The 7,273-nt window shown below is 40.9% G+C and overlaps 1 pseudogene; it reads left to right on the top strand.

Moving 5' to 3' along the window:
- The first annotated feature begins 585 nt into the window (after positions 1–585).
- Positions 586–1,940, top strand: LOC147434808 (caffeoylshikimate esterase pseudogene; annotated as a pseudogene).
- The last annotated feature ends 5,333 nt before the right edge of the window (positions 1,941–7,273 follow it).

Below are 7,273 nucleotides of genomic sequence, written 5' to 3'. Positions count from 1 at the left end.
AAAGGTGGACCTCATGGCTTATTTGGCCTTTTCCTTTTTTTGGGCCTCATCCATCGAAATCTTTGATGAAACGGAAGACAAACTTGGATCTGACTCCCCTACCTGTGTTTTTAGATCATTACATAGAGGTTGTCATCTTGTGTGTGTGTGTGTGTGTGTGTGTGTGTGTGTGTGTGTGTGTGTGTGTGTGTGTGTGTGTGTGTGTGTGTGAGAGAGAGAGAGAGAGAGAGAGAGAGAGAAAGGGTGGTTTCCCACAAGTTGGGGTTAACCCCCACCAAGCATCTAAACTAACATAATATGGCGGAAAGGAGAGCCCTTTACACGTGTCGAAATCTACGACATGAAGGCTAAACTCCAAAACTAAGAGAAGCACCTGTGCACGCGATAAAGAGAGAGAGAGAGAAGTCGCCGAAGGCGACCGGTCATACTAGTCAGCAAAATGGTGTTTCCTATCAAAAGGATTCAAGCGTGGACGCTTAGGCAATCTGTAGAGCGGCTTTTCCACTCTGCCAACCTCGACAGAGTTGGAGTTTGAGGGCAACGTTTGCTCACTTCACTAGGGTAAAGGGGCCAAATTCAATATAAGGCCAGGGTAGAACTATGCCGCTGCGAATGCGCTCTCATTTGTCCCCTCCCTTGACCTTCACGGCCAGCCTCGGGCTTTCCATATTTGACTTCTCACCTTTGCACCTTGGTTTACCCACGTCCACATTCAGCAGTGGAGGTCCGCCGGCCCAGCATTTGTCTTGCAGCGAACCGTTTGCTTCTCATTATGTCGCTCATTGGCACTGTAAGACAGCGATGGACTCTTCGATTGTGCAGGCGCAGCAAAAGCAGCAGCAGGTGCGCGTTAATCCGTGGGCATGTGATGAACAGGAGCACTACAAACGGCTTGGAGTTCTTGGAAAGTCTTCCGCCTTCATTTCTCCCAGAGGCCTGCGCCTCTTCACAAGGACATTCGAGCCTGCACATGTTTTCCCCTCAGCATGCATCTGCATGATCCATGGCTACTCCACTGATATCAGTTGGACTTTCCGAAATACTGGCATTCGCTTTGCCACAATGGGCTACGCAGCTTTTGCTATGGACATAGAAGGCCACGGCTACTCAGAGGGACTCAAAGGTTTTGTTCCCAATCTCGACTTTGTTGCAGAAGATTTTTATTCCTTCTTCATGGTGCAGAAACAAGATCCCAGGTACAAAGACCTTCCTTTCTTTCTGTTTGGAGAGTCTTTGGGAGGTGGTATATGCCTCCTCCTCCACCTTGCGCACCCACAAGATTTTGCAGGTGCTATTCTGGTGTCACCCATGTGCAAAATATCTGACACCATCAAACCCCCTTGGCCTCTTCCCCAGCTCCTCACATTTTTCAGTTGGCTTGCACCCACATGGGGTGTTGTCCCCACAAAGGATCTGCGGCCCCTTTCTTTCAAAGACCCAGCCAAGCTGGAACTCTCATTACAAAATCCAAACCGCTATATGGGAAAACCACGCCTTGGCACTGCGCGTGAAATGGTGAGGGTGACTTTATATCTGAGTCAGCGACTCCATGAGGTTAGCCTTCCTTTCCTAGTCGTGCATGGTGTGGGTGATGTAGTTACAGATCCTGAAGTAAGTAGAGCTCTCTTTGAGACTGCCAAGAGTACAGACAAGACCTTGAAACTCTATGATGGCATGTGGCATGCCTTGTTGGCTGGAGAGTGTGATGCCGATGTTGATGCCATTTTCAATGACATCCAAAAATGGCTAGAAGAACATTTGGAAAAATGCAATGAAGAATGATATTTGTGGAAGTGAGGTTTTGTCCTGCTTCAGCAGACGCTACTTTTTGAGTACCTTTATCATAATTTATGTTTGCTAACGAAGATTGGAGATGGATAAGAACTTGTGGTTGAGTTTGGCTGTTCATGAGTAAGAAGAGACCTGGTTATTTGCCATTACCCATCGATTGTTGGTTCGGGTATTTACAAAGCCCCATTGTCATGACCTGCCAATCAGCCACTGGTTAATTCCTTTTCTGTTGATTGTTGGCAATAAAGCTTATTGTATGATAATTTCAGGAATGGTCTATTTTAAGGTAGATGTTTCTTGTGCTTACCCAGAGCATGAAACAATTACAAATTAACACCCAAATGCCAGTATTGTAACAAGCCTCTAGAAGGAACGAGACGCTTATTGATGGAAAAGAATTGAAATATTTGAAATTACAATCCTCAGAATGCTATCAATAGAGATATTTCCACCTTTTTGCTCGTCCATTTTTCTGGATGTTTTAGAGACATGCATATGCATGCAACCGTCCTCATATACATACATAAGCGTGTATATGTATACATACACTTGAATGCAAGTATACATTTTATTCAAATGGAATGTTTTTATATGTGTGTGTATGGTCAGATGTGTATACATGTGTGTTTTTCTTTTTTATTGAAGTTATGCATCTCATGTGAACACCCTTTATAGCCCATTTATGAGACATTTCATTTTTAGAAATTTTAACCTATCGGTTAAGGTGGCAAGTGCAACTTTATTTGGGAAGTATGTAAGTCAGTGTTCTTCTTTAGTGTATTTTTTAAGGACAATTTTTGAAAATTCCCCAACTAATTTAGAGGGTCGCCTTAAAGAAAATCGGCTAAATTTGGAGCAGTTTAGTGTAAATACCCTAAAATTTTCACCAAAAACAGAGAGATTTCCAGTGTGTTTCAAGACACATGCATGGTCTTCAAATGCAAAGAAGAGGGAGAGGAGATGGAGCTCCTCCGCATTGGACACGAAAGTAGAGACGAACATGTGTGTGCATACACAAACACAAGTGGCTTTCTTTATGGCATGTGATGAGAGCAGTTTTGAGTTATTGCTTGGCTTTTTTGTGCTATGTTTTGCACATTTTTTTGTATGATGTATGTCTAATGTGGTTCGATTTTGTGAACTTAGATGTTAACGGTTCAATTTCATCATTTTTTTGGACTCACGGGTCTACACATGTAGACAGTGGGAATAGTCCCTAGTCGAAAAGATAGTCTAGCAATGGAATTGGTAATTACCAGGCTCGGTTGCTGCGGTAATTGCACAATGGACAGGCAGCCAATCCGACAGTTATAAATAGAGCCCATGACTTCATTTGAAGGGCTATTTTGTCATGCCGCTATTGTATTGTGTTGCCATTCTATTACTGTCTTGTCATTCTTGGAACTCATCTTGCTCTTGTACTCTTTTGGCTATGAAGCTCAAACCAATCCTTTGGTTCATAATTGTTGTACTCCATTCTAGTTATACCAATCTGAATACAAATCCAATTCCAGTCTCAATCTGTTTATCATTTCCGTTTCACTTTCATTGTCTCTATCTGATCTGTTGTCTAAATTGTATGTATGAACTAGTTTAGCAAACTCTACTAACTCAACCTAGAATAGTTGTCTAACGAGACCAGCTCATTCCATTTTGGCGATCATAGTGGCTTGAGCTAAGGTGCTCTTGACGATGAATCACTCTTTCACTTGGGTTGTGGAGTTAGTTGGGTTCACTCATGTTGAGCATTGGATTGCAACATGGAAGGAGGATTTCCAAGAGACCATCTGGAAACCTTTAAAGGCTCCAGATAAAAGAAAACGACGACAACCAATGTTTCGATAGGTAAGCCAACTCACAAACACAAGAGCTACGAGGCTTATCTCAGCTGGCAAGAAGAGAGACCCACGTCAATGGGTAAGTTATTCCAGAGGGAAGTTGGAAGGCAATTGGGTGGATTTCAATCCATCTCTAGTAACATACTTTTGGAAGAAAAGTGGGTGTATTCCAACTCATTTTCAACAACAAACTTGAAATTTTCCAGCAACACTAGCATTAGAGGTCAGTTCAAAATTTGAAGCGGAACCTCTGAATTTTCTTCAAATTTTCACTTTTCAGAGACATCTGAAATTTTGGAAATATTCCAAAGTTCACACAAAGAGGGGAAGGAAATGTAGATAGTGGGAGCATCCCCCAGTCGAGAAGACAGTCTAGCAATGAAATTTGTAATTGCCAAGATCGGTTACTGTGGTAATCGCACCGTGGACAATTAGTCAGAGGTCCAGTGAGAGAGCTATAAATAGGGCCCATTACTTCATTTGAGGGGCTATTGTGTCATGCCGCTCTTGTATTGTGTTGTGATTGTACTATTGTCTAGTGTCATTCCTAGAGCTTATCTTGCTCTTGTACTCTTTTTGCAATAAATCTCATAGCAATCCTTTGGCTCATACCTGGAATAGTTGTTTAAAGAGATCATCTCATTCCAGCACAGCTACATGTTTTATGTGTTTTCTTGGCAGGTTTTTCACTACGAGTGTTATTTTTACACTTGACAAGTACCAATTATTGTATACATGGCATCTATGGTTTGATTTTGCCTAGCCTAGTTGGCTACAGTTTACGAGTTTTGTCAGTGACAGATTCTAGGTTCAATGGGAGATTTTTGGCCAGTGATTGCTTCTCTTTGGGAACTTTATGCATATGGATATGTGTGATTAGTACCTTGTGTGTGCTTGAGCTCTATTCAGAGCAGTTTTTACTGCCTGTAGGGAGCTCACTGTGGTCCAGGTTTTTTGCTTGCATCTCATTGGCACTTGTTTGAGCACGTGTCATGTAGTCTTGTAGTGACAGTTTTTTGTTTCGGACATATTATGTGTTGTGTAGATACTGCCATTGTACCTTGTTGTGGAGCTGATTTTGGCTTGTTTTGGCAATCTCAAACCTTTTTAAGATTCGACTGGAAGAGCCTTTTCTGAGACTGTGGCTAGTTGTGTCTACATAACCTTTTGTGGGGGTCATTGCATAGGACATGTATAGATGGATGTAGTTGCTTTGGTGCCAAGTTGGCCATCTTTTGACTGTTTCTTTAAGCAATATATGCCATTTTATGCCCAGAGAGCACTCTTGATACTTTATGCGGCTGATTTTGTCTTTATTTTGCTTGAGATTTTGATCTTTGTATAGAGGAGACTCTACGATATTTTTCCCACAACTCCTCTAGTTTGTCTACAACATTCTTTTGCATTGATATTGAAATGTTTTTTGTTGAGTTTCTACTTGAGATTTTGATCTCCAAACAGAGGAGACTTCGCTAAATTTTTTGCAAAAAATTTACCATAAGTTCTTAGCACTACTCTCTTCCAGTTAGTCCTTGTCATCATGGTTGGATCTTCAGAGAAAGAAGATTACTATATTACGAAATTTGATGGCACAAATTTCACTATAGGGAAGCAGGGAATGCTTGATGTCCCAATCAACAAAGGACTTGCAGCGCCATTGAAAGAGCGTAGAGAGGGTCTGTACATTGATGATCAGGGGGAGGAGCTTGATGCTCATGCCATGGCAACTCTTAGGTTGCATCTCGGTGAGCCTATATTCTTCATGGTTGTGGACAAAACCACTGCTAAAGAACTGTGGGAGTCTTTATGCTCAGCATGGGATGGTAAGAGTGCATCAAAACAGTGTTTTCGTGATGAAGAAGCTTATGCGTCTCAATATAAAAGAAGGTAGCAATTTCAGTTTACACCTGAAAATTTTTTAACGATGTGTTTTACTCAGTTGACATCAAAGGGGATTAATTTCGATGATGAAATAGATGCCATTTTCTTTCTATGTTCTTTGTCTGCCATTAGTAACTATGTCCCTAAGGGAAAACTTTGTTTTCAATTATGTTACTAGCGCTTTGCTCACGGAAGAGATTTGACGTCAATCTCTTGACGCTAATGGGCATGGTGATGCATATATGGCAAGTGGTAGTAGCCAAAAAAAAACATCTAAGGCAAAGAGGTCGTATAGTAGCAATTGCGGTCATTCTTAGGATCACAAGAAACGTGGACATGACACAAGAAACATTGAAAGGAAACATGAGAAAAGAGAGAATCATTTGTTGCAAAGAGAGAAGGGTAAATCCATTGTCGTAAGTTATGCACGTCCTAAAAGTAGTGTGAAGGTATAAGAGTTGAATGTCATTGAGTCTCCACATGTTGATGTACTTCTTAGCGTGCCACAATCATTAGATGTACTAATCTTCACTTCTCTAGTGTTCAAGATGACTACATTCTTGTGCTTGGATTTGTAGCCACTAAGGACATGGAACTTGTTCAGATAGACGTAAAGATGGGTTTCTTCACGGGGATCTAGAAGAAGATGTCTACATGAAATAGCCAGAGGGTTTTGAAGTCAAATTTGAGAAGCTTATAAGGGTAGAACTCGTATTTAGATTGTGTAAGGTATTGTAGCACTAAAACAAGGCTCAAGGCAGTGGTACATGAAGTTGAGTGATGGTTCACTTATCATATTGATACTTTATGTTGATGATAAGTGAACCATTGTTCCAAGGGTATAAAAGGAGCCAAGACAATCACTGGTTGTATGCCCAAAAGTTGAATGACGGTTCACTTATCATCTTGATAGTTTATGTCGATGATATGCTCGTTCTTGGAAGTCTAAAGATGAAATTTTCATCTTAAAGAAGTCACTTAGCACATAGTTTTCTATGAAGGATTTGGGTGATACAAGGAACTTTCTTGGTATGCATATCAAGAGGGATAGGAAGCGTGTAATACTGGAGTTATCTTAGAAAACATATCTCCACAAGGTCATGCAATGTCTTAATATGCAAGCGAGAAGGCTACATTGAGTAACCCAATGCAAGAATATGCAAAATTTAGCAAGAATATTTCTCCCAAGTCTGATGGTGAGAAAGTGGAGATGGCAAGGTGCCATATTCTTCAGCAATTGAGAGTCTTATGTACACCATGGTAGCCACAAGATTGGACATTGGTTTTTCAGTGGGAGTTGTTAACAGATTTATGAAAAATCATGGCAGAAATAACTGGGAAAAAATGAAGCACATCTTGAGATCTTGAGATATTTGAAAGGTATAGCATACAAGTGCTTACACTTTGGGAATAGTGATGCATCCATTGTGGGTTGCACGGATGCGAATTATGTTGGTTGTGTAGATAGTAGAAGATCCACATCTGGCTATATTAACTTATTCTGGAGCAACCTTATCATGGAGATCGTGCCTTTAGGATATTACATCATCTTCCACCACAAAGGTAGAGTATGTAGCAATTTTTTATGCTAGCAAGGAAGTTGTGTGGTTAGCTCGCCTAGTGGGAGATATTAACTTTACTCAAACTCCAGTGTTACGTTGTGATAGTCATAGTGCAACTGCGTTAACAAAGAACCCTGTGTTTCACTCCAAGTCAAAACACATAGAAGTTCATTATCATGTGATACGTGACATATTGGCAAG

Source organism: Adiantum capillus-veneris, chromosome 19, assembly GCF_014529385.1.
Source record: "Adiantum capillus-veneris isolate H3 chromosome 19, ASM1452938v2, whole genome shotgun sequence".
Classification (NCBI taxonomy): Eukaryota; Viridiplantae; Streptophyta; class Polypodiopsida; order Polypodiales; family Pteridaceae; genus Adiantum; species Adiantum capillus-veneris.
Note: the sequence above shows the minus strand (reverse complement) of the source record. Positions and strands in the feature narration are given on the sequence as shown.